We start from the raw sequence: 19,452 nt of genomic DNA, 5'->3' as shown, positions 1-19,452 counted from the left end.
AGGATAAGACATAATGAGCATAATATACTGCAAGGGAGATTCAGGTTAGATATTAGAAAAAACCTTTCTATCTGTGAGGATACTTGAATTCTTGAATAGGTTTCCAAGAAAGGTTGTGAAGTCCCTACCCCTGGAGGTTTTTAAAGAACAGGATAGACAAGCTCCTGTCAGATATGGTCTAGGTGTACTTGGTCCTGCCTCAGCACAGAGGCCTGAACTAGATGACCTCATGAGGTCCCTCCCAGCCCTACATTTCTAAGGCTATGTCTAGACTACATGGCTCCGTCGACGGAGCCATGTAGATTAGGGTTATAGGCAAAGGGAAATGAAGCCGCGATTTAAATAATCGCGGCTTCATTTAAATTTACATGGCTGCCGCGCTGAGCCGACAAACAGCTGATCAGCTGTTTGTCGGCTCAGCACGGCAGCCATGTAAATTTAAATGAAGCCGCGATCATTTAAATCGCGGCTTCATTTGCCTTTGCCAAAAAAACAAATCTACATGGCTCCGTCGACGGAGCCATGTAGTTTAGACGTATCCTATGTTTCTATGTTTGCAAACCTTTCAGTCAGAATGCAGAGGTGTTCTTCCATTTCTTAACAAAAAGTCCCCAACCTTCAGGAACTACTCCTGCTTTCACTCCAAATTAATTTTGCTTTGAAAGAAAGAGATTGCTTCCTGATCAAACAACTCTTGACTTCTGACCTGAAATTTATTTCCACAAACATTCACACAAACAAAGCTTTACTGACACAAACATATGAAATCTTATTTTTAAAAGGGCCAAACCAGAACACAGCCTGGCTGAAAAGGCAGCATGGCTGAAACCATGACAGAATTCCCAAATTAGTCCACAAATTCACATTTGTTCCTCATTCTTGCCCCATTTCTAGACAACAAGCACTTTCCATCCGACAGCAAAGCCAATAATCCAGGAAGTGAGATGGCACATCTGAGTTGCAGACTGGGACAGAGTGGGATATGTCTGTTGGGTTTATTCTCCAGTTCTGAGAAAAGCTTCCTCTCACTTTTGCTTTTCCAAAATGTTAATGAAAACCATTCCCAGAACAGGTAATATTTTGTAAAAGTTGACACAAAGTATAAAGCCAATGTGGCTTAACTGGAGGCAGTGATGTTCAAGCATATTTTGTTTTTGTACACGCACTTGATTCACACACCACTTTCTCACAACGACTACACCTTGCGCATGAGTAAACAAGGCTGTTGGTATTTTCATTACACTTAATAACAACAACGAGACAGAGAGCAAGCACCGACCAATCACAGCCCACCTTGTTACTGTGTGATGCAGGCTTCCGATTTGCTCTGATACAATAGAAAATTAGGATTTAAAATAAACAAATGCTGACTAATCAGTACTAATTAATCTAAAAATAAGGAGCCCATGCTTTCAGCCTTTATTAATGGACTGATATGTTTCTTTGGTGAGATCAACATAATGAGTCATTTGTTTTCCTAGTGTTTGTCATTCTACAGCTTTGACAAGTGAAAATGATTTAAAGGAAGTCATGAAAATATTAAGAAGTTTGTTGTTTATGGGGCTAGAAAACAGTCAGATATGCTACCACACTATTGCATTACATATCTAGGCCATAGATTTGGCAGTCTCAATTGTCTGTTATAATTAAACATGACACCCGTTCACGGGAGTAATGGAAAAAAACAGAACAGCTATCCAGAGAAGAGGATAAAGAATTGCCAGTAGTATAACAGACAGTGTCACTGAGAGCCAGAAAGGCCCACCCAAAGAGATTTTTGCAAGGGGAAGAATGACTCATAGGTTAGTTATACAACTTGATTTTGCATACTGGCCCAAGGGAGACAGTGGGCAAGCGAGAGACTTGACAAACAGCTTGCAAATGCATACGCAAAAACTGCAGCAGCACCATTACAAGAAGTTAAGTGGAAGCTGTTATTATTTAAGCTGTGTACATGCTGTTGGAAGCAAAAGGCAATGCAGAATAAAATCCAATCATCAAATAATGGGCTGAAGTGTAGCTATGTCATTCCTTTGCAGTGAGGGGAGGGGGAAGAAGTCGTATTAAGGGATATCAATCCAGCATGTCCACAGTAGGAAATATTATTTTGAAATAACTGCTCCCAAAATAAGTGTATTCCCCCAGGAAAGCTGGAATACAGGTTTCAAAATAACCAGCCTATTATTTCGCAATAACAGTCTTGGTAGTGTGGACGCTCCACTTATTATTTTGAAATAAGGGGGTTTATTTCCAAGTAACTCCCTAGTGTAGACCAGGGCATAGTGTCCTTGACTCAGCCCCAGTGCCTCCACGTTCACTTGTACCTCATCCAAAGCAGGCTATTGCACACATTCGAAGGACATGAGCGTAGCATGCATGACCAACATGCCAGCTTAACTTTGCTGACTGATCAAGTTAGTGGCTTTGCCCTCCTCTGTCTTCAGCCTTTCCTGAGAGTCTGGCATCGCTGTTGGCAGTCACCTAGAGCAGTTCTGTGCTGTGATTGTAGACTAGTCCTGATGCCAGGGCTCAGGGAAGGCTGTGTGCTTTGACTTTCCGCCCTCCATACACGCTTGTGCAAAGGCCAATGCAGACTGACTCAAAGTCAATTTTCAATTAAAAACAAAACAGACTGACACAGCTCATCAGGAAATATTTTCCCTGTGAAAGACACTATCTAACTGGGCAACATTTTTCACCCAAGCAGCTGAACAATTTTCCATTTGGCTGGGTGCCAGGTTTAGGTCATTTTTGGTGATGCCCAGAAAGGTTTCAAGCAGAGATGTTCCATCCACAGGACACACCTCGAATACTCCTCCATGCCCCATGCTTCAGGATGATGCAGGTCCAGGAATTAATGGGGGGGACTATTGCCTCTGGCAGCAGCAAACAACCTACCTCAGCCCGCTGCGCTTTGCCCACCCCTGCTGGCTCCCAGTGCTGCTCGTGAGAAAGGGATGGGGCAAAAGGTGGAAAGAGGCTGGCCAGAAGCTTGGGGAAAGGGGTGGAGTGGAGTGAAGTGTGCCACCACAAGGCCCCCATATTTCCATAGATTGCTCTGGACACTGTGCCTCCCAGAAGTGCAGGGCTCCCCAAAGCTCAGGTTCTGGAGCTGTATTCCCTGGTCATTCCTATGCATGGGGCGCCTCAGAAAATATAACACCAAACACTGGCGCAGCCAGGCTCAGACTCCAGAATATTGGTGTTTTGACTGAAAAATGTCAACCAGCTCCATGATCTCTCCGAACATGAACCTCTTGCTCTTGTTCTTTCACAACTGTGTCTACACAAGCAACTCTTTTGGCTACTCCTTCACGTCCTCTACCCAATCCATAAAGGAGATGCCTCTGTTACAATCCCAGCCCTGCAGTATTGACTAACTTTAGCTGCAGATCATGCTTGTAGTTCTGATGTGCCCCACTATATCAGCCAAGATAGTGGTTCTTGGGCACCACTACAGACTACCTTCCAACATAAGGAATGGGAGCTGCATTGGGTGTATCTGGTACCACACACATACATAGACGCAGAACCTATTCCCTTGTAAGGCTCTTTGGAGTAATCTGGGAGTAAATCCATTTAAGTCAATGGCGTTACACTGGCATAAAACCTGGGGCAAGAACATTCAGTCCCATTCATATGACACTATCCTTACTAGGAAGTAACGAGTATATGAAACCCATACTTGCTGTACCCAAACCTTTACACGAGGAAGGGTTAAATCTCGGTTAGACTTAAAACTGTTACATAGCCTTCATATTAAAAAATCCAAAACTGACTCCATCTGTGAACAATTAAGTCAATCAGGGGTTTGCACTGAGGTTTTTGTAGAGCCGTGGCTGCCTTTCATCCAGATGGAGAGCTGAGAACAGATTCCTGCCCACCAACGAGGAGGAGATTGTGGTGTGAGGTTTCCCCAGTGGGTAAGAGGTCTCAGCTCAGAAAGGGCCTGTCTACTCTGAAAGTTACATAGCTTTAGACTAGGCGCTAACTAGCACAACGTTAAAGATGACGTAGAACTCCGTAAGGACAGGGACTGCAGACCATGCCAGCTCCCAGGACTTGTCACAGGATTATTCAGATCCAGCTGACCATTCTTTTTTTTAAACCAGGACAGAGAGAAAACTAGGCTGAGATTTTCAAGAGGGTCAATGGGACCCAGGTGTCCTTTTTCCTTAAAATTCCAGTGTCTGTATTTAAAACGTATTCTAACACAATATCCCTTCCAGTATGGAAAGCCCTAAGGGCAGGCTCGCTGATGGGGGGGGGGGGCGGGAGGGGAGAAGGGAAAGGAGGATAAAGGGGGCAATTGCTCTAGGGCCCCATAATTCAAAAAGGGTTGGGGCTCCTGGCTGCCAACACTGATACTATGGCAGCAGCAATGGATGGAGTGCTGGGCCCTTTAAATTGCTGCAAGATCACAGGGTGGTGCACTCTGGGTAGCTCTAAGAGCTGGGAAGGGAAGCACAGTCTGGGTAGACCTGAGGGGTGCCTGCCTCCAGCCCTGTCCCTTCCACCCCAGGCCCCACCCCTTCTGCCCTGGACCCCGCTCCTTCCAAGTGTATGGAGCCGTCCCTCACCACTCAGAGACCCTGCGAGACTATCCCCTGCCTAAGGGCATTCCTCATCTTTGAGTGACACCTGGAAAACATTCTTTTCCAGAACCAGAAAATCCATAATCTTAATATGTTGGCGGAGAAAAATAATTTTAAAGCTAAAATGTATGTACAATTATATTTCAGTTTGGAAGAGCTGTCAGGAAGGAGACTTGATCATTTAACTCTACCTGTTCTATTCTGGCATGATTGTTCCAGCGGCTACCTCATTTTGAATGCCCTATCACATACAGCATTGGATACATAATGTAAATGAGGCCACAGAACCCCAGGTGATAGAAAAGTGATGCTAAATAAGTTATATACATATGCCGCAGGAGACTGAATACTTGAAAATGATGCGGCAGAGCACTGGGGGGCGGGAGAGGGGGAAGAAATGCAGTGGCACTCTATCCATGAGCAAAAGTATAGTGAGAGATACTATCAACCAGTAGAAAACATACCCTAACTGCACAGAACAATGACTAGACCTGCATGTCATCTGAAAGTAGCAGCTGGACATGTTATTACAAACTTTTAGAACACTCATACTGCAGATATGGAAATGCATCCTGGGATAAATACATTCTAAGAGTCATACCACGCTGAAATTAGAACCAATGAGATCCTCTCATAAGCAGGGCCTTAGGGTTCTCAGTAGATAGTGAGCCTCTCTGGAAATGGCTCCTTCTGGGAGCTGGGCACGACCAATCTATTGAATCAGGCTTTTCTGTGTAGAAGCTGATGTTAGTGTAAAGAGATATGTATTATAAGTATCGCTCGAGGCGCATGTTCATGGTACTAGGGAAGTGATGTGAAGCATTCTGATTAGGTATTGTCTCATAAATAAAAGCTTTGTGGATGTGAGATTAGTTTTTACTTTGGTAAGTGACCATCTGGCATTTTATGTCTGTTGTTACATATTAGTAAAGCATTATTCTAACTTTATATAAACAAGCACCTTTTACAATGAAGAGTGACAAGGTCTTTTAGAGGCTCTATATATTCGAGTGATTTCCTGTGGAGAATTAGAGACTAACTTGTTATTGGACAGATTATAGTACGGGCATTCGTGAGGGTCTTGAATACAGAAAGCACTTAAGCATGTATTTAAGTTCCATTAAGAAGGTGCTTAACATTAAGTTCATGCTTAAGAGCTTTAGGGATGCTTAGGGAGCACAATTAGTTAAAGTTAGATACACCAGCTGTGGGCAACCATACGGGATTATAAACTCTCCAGCTCTCACTGACACCTTCAGAAACTCAATACTGTACTGGATTTTCCCTGGATAAACTTCTATCAGGAATTCTCTTCTACTCTCCATTTTTTACTTCAGCCAGAATTCTGGACTAACTTTATTTGGTGGACCCCAGCACTGGGTCTTTCAATATACAGAACATCTATTGAGGGCAGCCACCTCCAGAGAGCAGTCATTCTACAGGAGCACAGCTTCACAGCACAGGGATTTAGCAGGCGAGGTAAAGAATACTTTGTCCAATTGAAACTATACATGTGTGGGTTTGGGCTAAGAAAAATGTTATAATTTAAATGTAAGAATGGCCATCCTGGGTCAGACCAAAGGTCCATATAGCCCAGTGGCCTGTCTTAGGACAGTGGCCAATGCCAGGTGCCCCAGGGGGAATTGACAGAAAAGGCAATCATCAAGCAATCCACCCTCTGCCGCCCATACCCAGGTTCTGGCTAACAAATGGCAATTTGGCCTGGATACTAAGCATATTACTTTTATCAGATAGTAAGAAACACTCTGGGGTCTTTTACAAACATGGGAGTGTTGCATGGCCAGTGCAAAAGATATCATCTTATGAAAAAAGTACCTCCTAACAACATGCTGGTATATAAAGATGTCAGTCTTTCTGCACAGACTAAGTCTTCCAAGACCAAGTCTTGCAGCCCTCGAGTTTTCCTTCTTCCTTCTAAGTACTAACCCGATTTGGACTTGCTTTGCTTAGAAGATCCAGGAAGTCCACAGCTCAAGATGGTATGATTAAATGTTCCTCTAGATGGATACATCAGGTAGAGCTGTGTAATTTAATTCACATAGGAAAGGTTGACTTCTAGTAAGATCTGCCTTGGAGCCAGGCCTTGCTTTTACCCAATGTTAAAAGTTAAATTTATCCAGATACAAGAAAGCCAAATGACTGGCCTAAGGTCACATCAGGTGATTTAATTTAACCAAGAACTCTGAATTCTCTGAAGAGTCAACTTCTCTTGCTCTAAATTGGAAAGAGTAAGAGCAGACAGCTTGGAACTGGAGCAACATGAGGCCAGCTGAACTTAACGACACTACTTAAATGAACAGAGTTGCCAATGCATTATGAAGTCTTAAGGTTTCATCTCACTAATGCTCTTACCCGTTCCTTATCTGTCAGCTTCTGTCATTTGCACTTGAATCTCATACTTGGCAAATGAACAATAACCATGAACTTTTCACTTTTTATAACAAAAGTTGAGCTTGATTTATTTATGAAAAGCATATGTACGCAGTTCACCAAGGAGAGTGGGGACAAGAATGTATTTACTGGGATTTAATAAAGAACCTTTTACAAACATTGGTGTTGAACAAATATCAACACCCATTAAGGGATAACAAGTCTCAATGACAGGTACAGCAAGCCCATTATTTTGAAATATATCGGGCTCGCTATTCCGATGTCCCTGTAAACCTCATCCCATGAGGCATAAGGGACATTTTGGAATAGTGGGTTACTTTGAAATTTGACGCAGTGTAGACAACACCAAATTATGAAAGAAGCTACTTCAAAACTGACTCAAAATAAACTATGCAATTTGCGTAGCTCAAATTGCATAGCTTATTTCGAGCTACGGGTGCAGTGTAGACACACCTTGTAGGGCCAAAAAGGGAAGGAAGTTCTAGAAACGAAGGGCCCAAAATGAGGACAAAAAATGCCCAATAGCAGCCCCTTATTATAACATTAGCTGACACTGGATCATGTCCAGTGATTGACCGTATCATTGTCTAACTCTGGAAGAGAAACCATCACTTATAGATGGAGCTTGTGGAACAAAGTCAGATTCTTGTAAATGAAATGACCATATATAGGTCCACCCTGAAATGGGATCAGAAGCCAGTGAAGAGAAATGTGAGCTCTGCACAAGGCACCACTTAAGTGAGCAGCCAATTTCTTCTGCACATCAGAGTCATCTTCAAGTGTAGACCTATTACTGTTGCCTGTACCACAGATGGATACTTGTAGCCAGGTTGACAAAGGAAGCACTGCACTCTTCTCAGCAGGTAGAGATGAGAAACAGTGAACCTAGCCATTGATATTGCTAGGGCATTTCACATGACCCTCTGCCCAGACTGTAAACCTGAGCAATTAAGTGGGATAGATCTAGTCTCTGCTATTCCGTCCACTGCATCTCCTAATCTATAAGCATCAATTTGTTTTCTCTAGGCTGAGCTCCATCTAACAAGTCCACCTAAAGGCCCTGAGCAATTTCCTACACTTTATAAGTCACTCAACTCCACTGAGGTGAGACCTAATGGAAAAAGACATGGAGAGAGGCCATTTTTTCAAAAATTGTACATTTGCCATAAAATTTTCCCCCAAATTAATTTTTGACCAAAAACTTCAATTATTTTTAAAACGTCCATTAAAAATATTGGATTTTTTTACTAGCTTTAAATATAGAGCTAGTGTTATCAATGTATTAGAGGTAACTCTGCCTACATCTGCTTAAGGATAGCTATCAGCCTCAGTGTACACACACACACACACACACACACACACACACACACACACACACTAAATGGAAGGACAGCCAGGTGAGAACTCTTTGCTATTCTACATGAATGCTCTCAGGGCAGGTGAGTAGTTTCCTAAAAGGAACATGTAGGATCTCCTGCAAAGAGAGGAATCCTGTACCTGATAGAATTCTTTGAGATGTCACTATTTCATTTCCACTAATGGAGGCAACAGCCAGGCAGCGTTGAAGGAAAAAGACCTTTACTGAGTGCCCTGACTAGTCAGTTTAACATGCTGAGGCTCTAGGGATTGTGACACCAGCCTGACCCCTTGCCTGCATTTCTGGGCCCTTGAATCGCACTCAACTTGGTCCCACCTGAAACTCGGATCCTCTTTCTCTACTTCCACACATTTCACTACAGTCACCAAAGCCTCATGATTGGCTGTATCTAGGATAGCTAAAGACCTCACAGTCTGATAGGAGAAGATCAACTATTACAGCCTGGGCAGTTTTTTACTCCACTCAACCCTGATTGTAGCGTTTTCTCCCTCCCTAACATTGTTCTATCACCACAGGCTGGGGAAAAGGGCACAGCCTAGCAAAGGATGTTGGGTGTGTGACCTCCTAACTGTGTGATGCTCATGGAGGAATTTAACCCTGTGGCCCTTACGGAATCAGCACATTTGATGCCCCATCACCCAGCTCCATTTGATGTTTTTGAGCTCCCCCTTGGCTGCATGGCTTGCTTGGTCCCCACACAGACATTTGCCCCTGTGCCAGTGCCATGCACTGCCAACTCCATCTATGGAGATGGTGGGATATGAATTAGGATCATAAGTTTATATTGCAAGGAACTACTAATGGACTTTGCACTAGAACATCATGTAATTAATGAGGTTTCCAGATTTCTCTGGTCCTTCTTCCCTCTGGTTTCACCTGCTTTCCCAAATCCCTGGAGAACCAGATGGTTGCTGGGGCTTCCAGAGCCTTGGGGATGGGAAGAGGGGGAATCATGCTGTGTTAGTTCTGTTCCCTCTTCTTTAGGATATCAGCTTGTGATTATAGTGTCTCCTTTGCAACAGAAGATGGCTGGAGAGAGGAGGGGCACAATTGTCACTTGGTGCTCTTTATCTACTAAGCTAAAGTTAAGAAGATATTAACTCAGCTTGGCATCCTTTATTTATTATTTTTTGAAAAAGCACTTACCCATCTGGACTTCAACTACATTGTTATTCCCCCCAGAATGCTGTGAAGCCTTTCAAATTAAATATTTACAGTGCAAATCTGGTATTTTTATATTGTGAGTTATGAAACCTTTATTTAGGTTCCACCTTTTATTAAACTTCAGGGCTCTCTTTTTGTCTCTAATGACATTACGTTGCATCAAAATAAAGCAGAATTTTTTTGTCCTGGGGAGATGTATTATTTCTCGCGACTTGGTAATGTTAAATTCCGAGTCCTTTTATTGCTGATTAAACCTCTAAAGACTACAGCAAAATTTCCGCTTCACTGGTAGAAAAGAAGGAAACCAGCACAGTTTGTACCAAAGAGATCACTTGAAGAATGTGCGTAAGGTTACTGCATTTATGAATAAAGCAAAGCATTATCATTTTTAATAGGAATTAAACAGCTAGAGGGAGAAGTAGGGCATTGCTGTGATCAGTGCATGGGAAAACAATCTAACAATTTTAATTAACTGTATTTTAATAGCTTTAGTTATAATTGAATAATTTAAATACCAAGGGAAACAGTTAAATCTCCTAAAAGCCTTCTTTTTATTTACATATTAAATACAGTTCACGGTGAAGAAATGATAGTGGGAGGGTTGGAAAGAAATGGGGGGAAAAAGAAAACCCTTGCTTATTTCTGCAACAGCTGGACCACAAGGAGTATTATGGGATCTAAGCCACTTCTCTGCGAGAAGGCTGAGTGCAAATCCTAATGAGCTCTCCACTCCTTCTCCTTCAGTAATATCACACAATGGTAATATTATGGTGCTGGTGTTATTGCCCTTTGACTGCTATAACCATAAAAATACAAGGAGAACAATGTGAAACAAGGAAAATCTAATCCATTTTTTTTCATATGCACCAGTGAAAGTGATCACCACAGGAACGAACAGTAGAATATTACAGACTGGACTAAGCTAGAGAGAGGATTCATTTATGTGGGTGACACTGTGGGGGACAGATGTAATGCAGAGTGAATCTATAAACTCCAGGCCTCCTCACATTAGTTTTAAGCCATCAGAATTCACTGAGTTCAATGGAATTTCATTGAACTCAAAGTTGGACAACTGTGAGACTGTCTCTCTCATTAAGCACCTAAAGCATGGTATGGCATATGAGATCAACACAGAGACAAAAGGTATGTTCATCTCCGAGTCTCCACAAAACCAATTACTAAATCTTATTTTAAAACTTTAGAATTACTAATAGGTATAAACCAAAACTTCAAGTTCAAACAGCTTCAGATTTTGACTGCAATGTCTTTACTCAGATTTGGTGGTGTTTTACTCCATGAGTAATACAGTGGGATTTCACACAGGAAGTAAGGTACAACTCAACATAAGCTCACAGCAGGTTGGTTCCGAGGCAGCTACATTGAAGGCAAGCAAGATAAAAAGGGCAGTGGGAAGATGCAACATTAAAACAAGATAGGGTTGACATTTTATAATGTTTTAACTTTAAAAAACCCAGTCTTTCTGATGTCTCACTCCTGTGGCATTTGTAATCATTCAGGTGAACAATCCACTCCATCCGGGATTCTTTTCCTCCTTATGCCTTTGTGTTCCTGTTATGCATTGGGGAAAAACAGGGAAAGGGACAACTTCTGTTCCCATTACTGTTTTGTGGCTCAAACATCCTACGGAAGGCAAGCAATAGCCTACTTCCATAGCTGTCCTACCCAATGTCCTTGAGAACTTCCTGATTGTGGCAGGAAGTTCAGTTCACCATGCAAATATTCTGAATTTGTGAGACTGCAAATCTGTGGTGGAAATCGTATGAGAGAGAAGATATTGATATTGCACATCAATGCCTGAAAAACCTGTGAAAGCAGGTAACCATGTATTATAATGTAGAGTTCCCATACTCCCCTACTTCTTGCAAGATTACCCAGAACCTTTCAACTCCCTACTGCCTGGTTGAATGTATACCTTACACCTTGATGTTGCCAAGATGCAAAAACGTGACTCTCGTCCACATTAATATTTGATTCATGTGATTTCCTTACAAACTGAAACTGCAATCAGGTTCATTGAAAGATTTGTTAACAAGATACCTCCGGGACCAAGTCTTGATACTGTCTCTTGCATCAAACTCATGCAAAATTTAGAGTTTTGTATGGCTTTGGCATGAGAGAAGTTGAAACTTGGCAATTTCACTTTGGTGATTTGAGGTTGTAGAGGCTTGAAATTCAAAACCAAAGCTGGGATTATGAAATCAAAGAAAATGTTCACACAAACCCCTGCAAAGTGAAACTGCTGAATTTTATTCTGCTTCAGTCACATATCAATTTCCATTTCTGCTTCCAACTGAACATGAATCTATGAGATCATTCCCCACTCCACACCCGGCTTTTTGCACCATCTCATGAACATTCTTGAAATTAACAAACAAGATAATGAGTAATTTAAAGTCCTCTGACACTCTCAATTTCTCTCCAGTGAGTGGCATTGGGTATCTAACAATAGTCTTGTTAGGGAACTGGCATAATCTCGAATGACACATCTGGTAGGTGTGGGTGGCATTCATTAGACTATGCTTCCCATCCAATGATATGCTGAAGTCCTGACAAAATAAATGCTTATGTTCATTATCCATCATTTACTCTCTGCCAGTTCAAATGCACATCCTCCAAGGAATGGCTTCAATCCATCCTGACATCTGAGTTACAGTGACAAGTGATGCCAGATTTTGGATGTTAATGTGAATGTGTATGTGTAAAAATGGCAAACTGAAATAATTATATGCTATATAGATTGAATGGTGCTAAAAGTCCCTGGCATATGGCACACCAAAGAGAGGGCTAAAGGAATACAAGAATTATCCTGTCAGTCATAGACAGTACAGGCTCTAAACCTTCAAGAGAAACAGATCAGGAGAATGGAGGGTTAGAAACATAAATACCAGTGGGAATATCCAGAGCCAAACTGGAGATCAGTTAACAAAGGTCTTTCTTCGTCTATCTATCAATGGGAGCAAAGAAAAGAAACAGAGTGCAAGGGCTAATTGGCTTCATTATCATATTGCCCACCACGTAGGCAGCAGATTTCATGCAGACTACATCTCTCTCCTCCCTGAAGCTTGTCAGTAACTTGGAAAGGATAAGCATGGGCAGTGTTTGTAGATCTGTTGACACCATTAGCATGGAAAGTTGGACATGCTGAAAAGAAGTCCATGTTTCTTTTTGACACGCGCCTAAGATGAATGAAAGAATCTTTGCAGCATGACCCTTTTTCACTGGGAAAAATATGATATAGATGATCTAAGCTGCATGACAGATGTCAAAAAGATTGATGTGTAGGTTAGGAAGTTCGTTGAATGACATGCTTGCAGCAGCTGGAAACAACTTGTCAGATTAATGGCAACCATCTTTCTTGCAGGGCAGCAGAGGGAAAGGGAAGGCAGAGCTCTGCCCAGGGAAAATAGGGAGTGACACTTCCTTAACCACAAGCCAACATTATGGGAAAATGTCATCAATGCAAGTTCTATTCTTTACTGAGCTCTGACTGGGTGTGGCTATTTCTGTGCATCTGGTATGTGTTCCTCTGCAACTCAAACGTGATTCTGATTGTGAGAAGGGTTTTTTCTTTTCTTCTCTTGTGACTGTGTTTGAATGCAGCTATGCTTCATAATGCCCCTTCGAAAGAGGAAAGTCGTATTAACTCCATTATACAGATAGGGAGCTGAGGCAAAGAGAGACTAAGTGACTCGCCCATGATCACCCAGGAAGTCCATGGAAAATTGAACTAGACCTCCTGAATTCCATCCCAATGCACTAACCACAAAATCTTCCATCCTCCTTGAGAGGGAGGCCATGTGTCATGTGTGTTGGATGACTGCGTGTGAATGTTTCCTCCAGTTTAAATACCTCCGAAGGGAATGGGGGACACAAGAAAATGGACTAATATAGAATCACAGAAATGGAAGGAACCTCGAGGGAGTCCCTGACACTCAAGGCAGGATTAAATATTACCTAGACTAGGGGTGGGGAAGATCTTGGCTTGCCTAGATCCGGTCCCCAAGTCTCAGGACCCACCCCCCAGCATTGGGGAGTCCGTTCTGGCATTCCAGCTCCCCTGCTGTTCCCTTGGGGGCTGGAGGTACAAAATCTTCAAGGCTGCCCCCCCCCCAGGCTCTGGTGAGCAAGGGAAATGTGAGGAATATCTTTCTCCTTCTCAGTTGGAGGCCACAGTGAGGGGGTTTCCCCCCCGATTCTCACTCTGTGTGCGGCCCCCGACTGATTTTTCTGTGAGTCAGTGGCTCCTGACTGAAAAAAGGTTCCCCACCCCACTATCCCTTCTTTCCTCTATCTCTTCGTGATGGGGACCTGGACATGTAAATCACGTGCACATTTATTAATCAGGGCCTGAAGAAAGCCCCTCTGCCAAAGGCAAACAAAAAGAAGAAACAGAGCCCAGAGAACTGAAAGGACTTGTTTAAGCTCACACGGAAAACCAGGGCTTTGTGTGATACAATCCAGATCTCTTACCTCTCTCAGTCCCCCGCTGCATCCATTAGATGCAGTGAATGGCCAGTGCATAAATTACAGATCTCTCTGATCAACTTCAGATCACTGTTACCCCTCTAGCACTTTTGTAAAGAAACAGATTTTTGTAATTGTTTTCCTAACAAAAAGCAAAGTCATTTTTTAACTCTTGAACCCTTTCATTAATTTTTCAGACTGTGGCGGGCCCCTCCTGCCTGGGTTCCCGACACCCTTGTGATACAGTCTATCCCTGGCCCTTTAAGCCAGGCCAAAGGCCCTCTGGCCTGAGTCCCCAAAACAGTCTACAGCTGGCCCTTTAAGCAGGGCTAAGGCCCACTGGCCTGAGTCCACAAAACAGTCTATAGCTGGCCCTTTAAGCAAGGCGGAGTCCACAAAGCAGTTTATCGTTGTAGCGGGGATGCACCCCAGGTAGGGGGACCTGGGCCCACCCTACTCCACCGGGTCCCAGCCCAGGGCCCTGTGAGCGACCAGGTACCAGGTCACTCCCTCGGCGGGGCCATCCAGCCGAAACACGCCGAGGTTCTCGGGCCGGGAGAGGCGGCTCCCACTCCTGCCCTGGGCCACTTCCTACCTGGACCCCCGGGCTTCCTTCCCCTGGACTTGCCCAGCTGGCTGTGATCTCCAGGTCGGCGTCCCCTCGGCAGGCAGTCTCCAGGTTGCACCAACTCGCCTCCGCCTTCCTTCCGGCCTCTCCTGAAGTCCCTGGCAACCACTGAGGGAGAGCTCCCTTCTCCAGTCCTTCTCCTTCGGCTGTCTCCCCAGACTGAGTCCTGGCCCAGGCTTTTATAGCCCTGCTGCAGCCTGGGCATGCTCGGTAGGGCTGTGGGGGAGGGGCCTCTGCAGCCAGGTAACCCTGGCTGGGCCCTGTAGGTTCAGTGCGGGGCTGCCTTGCCCCGTCACACAGGCATTGGACACGTTATTAAAAATATGTCCATTTTAGCTTGGGAAAAGTGGAGGTGAAGAACAAAAAGTTGACATTTAATGCGTTACTCTCACCCCTACATTTTTAACAATTTGTCCATGTCTCAAGTTGAATGCTTTTTTTGGTGGCAGTTTATCCATCTGGTGAACCGAGTTCATGGCTATGAAGAGTGTACCCTTCATAGCTCATCTTATCTTATCTTTAATGAGGAAAAACATACATAAACATCGGCACTGCAGACTATTTAATGAAGCAAGCCAAACTTGACTAACTGCTGATGTAAGCAATAGACTAAAATAAATCTGGAAATTAAAGCCTACTTTTGTATTTAGCTTTGAGGCTTTTATTATAATTTGCTGTTGTCATGTCTATGTAATGAAAATTTCTTTTGGGGCAAAACAAAACAAAACAAACAATCCATAATTACAAGTTTACGTAACATATTTGCCATTAGACAACAATAATATAATATGATTGTGTTCTCTTATTTAAGAGATGGAACATACCCTCAAAATGACTAACTATTGGTCTGTGGTTAGTATTCTCCTGCCTTCAAAAAGAGACTGGCCGATGTTAGGACATCAGCCTCACAAGGGCGCGGTGGGTGTGGCAGTGACATCATAAAGGCCTGTTGCATGATTTTCCGCAAATGCTTTTAATGGAAAAGTTTTCCGTTAAAAGCATTTGCAAAAAAGAGCATCTAGATTGGCACGGACGCTTTTCCACACAAGCACTTTTTGCGGAAAGTGTCCGTGCCAATCTAGACGCTCTTTTGCGCAAAAAAGCCCCGATGGCCATTTTCGCAATCGGGGCTTTTTTGCGCAAAACAAATCTGAGCTGTCTACACTGGCCCTTTTGCGCAAAAGCTTTTAATCCCATCCTTTTCATAAGTACAGGTTGAATCTCGCAAGTCCAGCACCCTCAGGACATGACTGTTGCCAAACCAGAGAATTTGCCAAACCATGGGAGGTCAATATTGTCAAGCAGCATCACCAATACTTCCACTGCTTAGTAGGCTTTTAGAAGTCATTTAAGGGTAAATTAGAGCGAAATAACAGCACAGAACACTGAGAACTGGGACTGATAGCTATAAACAAACTTCATGGGACTGTGGGAAATTTGGCTACACCCACGATAAGTGGACATCCAGCTAAATCACGCTGGACCATGGATGTTGTCAGATCAGAGAGTGCAACCTGAGCTAAATACTCTTTGTATATTTTGCTACCAATGATTTCTAGGGGAAAAACAACAAGTATTCCCATATGATTTAAAGCCCATTGAAGTCAATGGAAATACTCCCATTGAGATCAAGCCCTAAATGATCATGCAGAATACAAGGAAGAGCTTTTATTCATGTTTGCTTTCCCTTCTTAACCACATACAGAGCACAATAATTAATGGATGCTGTGTTATGTGGGCTGATAGATTGGGAGGAGGGGGAGATGAGGATTTGATCTGCAGAGTTTAGCATTCTAATGATTTGATGGGTTTGTCCTATGTATTTATTTTAATCTTTCAGTTAAATCTGGCAAATTTAATTTATGGGAAATGCCTCGTGTATTAGATGCTGTAAAATCAAAATTAAATAATTAACTTGAAACTGGAACAATATGTCTGAGAGCAGAGCCTTAAACAGAGCCACAAAAAATGATTGAAAGGCTGGAGACAATGCCTTACAATGAGAGATTTTGAGAGCTCAGCAGTGCTTAATTTGTAATGAAAGAGGGGGTGGGGCTGAAGCATTTTTTTTTTAATTTTGGTAACTCACATGGCAAGCCCAGAGGTACCGGGACTATAAACTGCCAAGCCCAGCGGTACCTGGCTCAGCCTTGGAAAGCCTTAGCATAAATGAAACAGCAGAGTGACGTTCTGTTTTGCTTAGCTAAAAGATTGAGTGTTAACTGGATGACAGAGCATAAATACCTGTACAGGAAGAATATATCAGCTCTTAAAGCAGGCATGTCCAAAGTCCGGCCCGCGGGCCAATTGCGGCCCGTGTTCCGGTTTAATACGGCCCCACAGGTAATTTGGCAATATCTATCTTTTATGGCCCCCAACGAATCCATATGTATTGAGATGAATACATTGTAAAATCTCAGTTAATGTCAGTTGGTCTAAATCAGTTATAAATATATTTGGACACAACATGTATACTTGGTGTTATGTTCCTGTTCATATTTTTTTAACTTAAAAGTTGACAGACAACCTTTATTACCAATAATATGTAATGTACTTTACAATGTTCCTGACATATATTTCAGCTTCCTGGATTTTTTTTTCATCTGGCCTTCAGATATGAAAGGCAGAGTGATTTAACACCTGTTTAGATTTGTCATCCATGTGACGAAATGAAAAGTATGCCGTTTGCAATAAACTTTGCATAAAATAGTTAATTTGCATTTAATTTTAATGGTTCAAAGAATGTCAGGCAAAATGGTCGGCCCTCACGCATGTTCACTTCATCAAATCTGGCCCTCTTTGAAAAAAGTTTGGACACCCCTGTCTTAAAGGGTCTTTTAATGTAATGAGGAAAGTCTGAACAAGAACCAATGGCTGAAACCTGAAGCCAGACAAATTCAAGTTGGAAATAAGGCCTCTTTTATTTTAAAACAGTAAGCACGATTATCCAAGGGAACTGATTACCAGAAGTGGTCGATTCTCCACCTTTTGGCATTCTAAGACAACGAGCCTTTCTGGGAGGTATGTTTTAGCCCAGGAGTCTGAAACTCCTGGCCCACAGGCCTTCCCCGGCCAGAGAGATCTCACAGTCCAGTCCGGGACTCCCAGCAGGATGGAGGGCAGGGCTGTCTGTTACTAGCCCCAAGCCCCGCCCCTTCCTCCTCCCCCATGGTCCCCCAAGCACACATCTCTGGAGATCACGGGGGAGGCTGGCACAGCACAGCCACAGTGGTCGCTCCCCCCAGCACTCCCTACTGTGGTAGGAGCCATGGGGGAAGTGGAGCACAGTGGGCGAATGCACTCCCAGGCTGTTGTGCCATTGTCCAGCTGGGGATGGCCCACGGGCCAGGAGTTTCAGACCCCTGCTTTATCCAAACACAAGTTTTTGAGCTCTACTAGAATTTAATGGCCTGTGTAATGTGGGATTTATACTACTCACACTAGCTGATCTAACGGTAGCGTCTGGTCTTCAACTCGGTGAATCTCTGAATAATTGGAAACTTCTGTTCGAAATCAAGTTCAGCACAAAGCTTTAATCCATTTGGCCCTGCTCCTGACAATGGAAAGACGGATTCTGAATTCAGCAGGCTTCAGAGGATGTGCAGCAATGGTTCTCAGTGTTATATCAGGGTCTCAAAATGCTTTGCTTGCCCCCTCCCCTGCTCATGTTATACACAGATCCCATGCTGTTCTAATTGCAGTGGTAACCTTCCACAGACGAGGAATTGCCGATGCAATCAGGACCACAGATAACGTCTGAGTTTCTTTATGATGACCACAAGGCAGAGCTTCAAGACAGTGTAATGAGATTCAGTAAATAATATAAGATGACGGGGGGGCAGGTTATCATTGTGAGGTAATTACACCCTATGGTTCTTATGAGGCAGGAGGCACAGCCAAGTGCTCTCTGATCCATAGGGGCAGGATAATTTTATAACCACCATCTACCCTCCTCAGAGCTGCTGTTTGCCTTGTGAAGGAAAACAAACACAACCTTTCCTGTTGGTTGAGGAGATGGGGGACAGGCCATTGCTTACTGGTGACAAGTACAACAGTGGCTGTTTAAACATTCAGCGGCAGTTTTGGCCGACCGGTGTCACTGAACACGAATCAGTCCAGTCAAGCATGCCACCTACTCCCTCCTCTATAAGTAATTGGGGTAATATTGCAACAGACTGTTGACTAGCCCATGAGACGTGGGCTTAGTCAGAGATTCTGCGACTAGGATCTGACAGTTTGCAGAACACTTTGGATGAAAGGCCCGCCTCTCCACGGAAACACATCCAAGTCTTTTTTTTTAATGGAATGAAAATATTTAGAACTTAAAGGCATGAGAGGATCAGGGGCTGAACAGTATTTAAAATGTCCTGAAAATCACCACTAATGCCAAAATGTTGTCCCGCTATGTGGCCTTTGTCAGAATAGCCTGTCCTCTGCACAGATCACATTAACCCTAGTGTTTTATATGACTCAGAGGAATGACACTGACATGAGCAAGCATTAGCTAGCTCATCACAGACAATTCCAAAGGTTAGCAGTCAAGCCGAGCACTTATCTTTGGCTGGGAAGCCCGGATCTCCTTGCTCAATAAGTTATTTCCCCATATATACATTTTTGCATCCCTTTTTTGGTTTTCAGAAGTTCCTGGCCACTTTTGACTCCCGGTCAACAATAGCTGTAAGAAAGGATTTTGTCACCGCCCTGATCCAGCCATTTAGTCACCAGGGCGGACTGACTCTGTCAGTCATTTGCATAACAAGGGACAGCCAGGCCCTAATTGCAGGGTTATT

At 43.3% G+C, this 19,452-nt stretch overlaps 1 long non-coding RNA gene across 2 annotated transcripts in view; it reads right to left on the bottom strand.

Moving 5' to 3' along the window:
• Nucleotides 1-19,452, bottom strand: part of LOC112544317 (uncharacterized) — a 289,095-nt gene that overhangs the window by 115,819 nt on the left and 153,824 nt on the right. For both annotated transcript variants that reach the window (XR_012905771.1, XR_012905770.1), the window contains exon 2: nucleotides 18,102-18,215. This is a non-coding gene — a long non-coding RNA (uncharacterized LOC112544317). The remainder of the gene's footprint in view (nucleotides 1-18,101; nucleotides 18,216-19,452) is intronic.

Source organism: Pelodiscus sinensis, chromosome 8, assembly GCF_049634645.1.
Source record: "Pelodiscus sinensis isolate JC-2024 chromosome 8, ASM4963464v1, whole genome shotgun sequence".
NCBI lineage: Eukaryota > Metazoa > Chordata > Testudines > Trionychidae > Pelodiscus > Pelodiscus sinensis.
The sequence above is the reverse complement of the archived record's forward strand: the minus strand, read 5'-3'. Positions and strand labels throughout refer to the sequence as shown.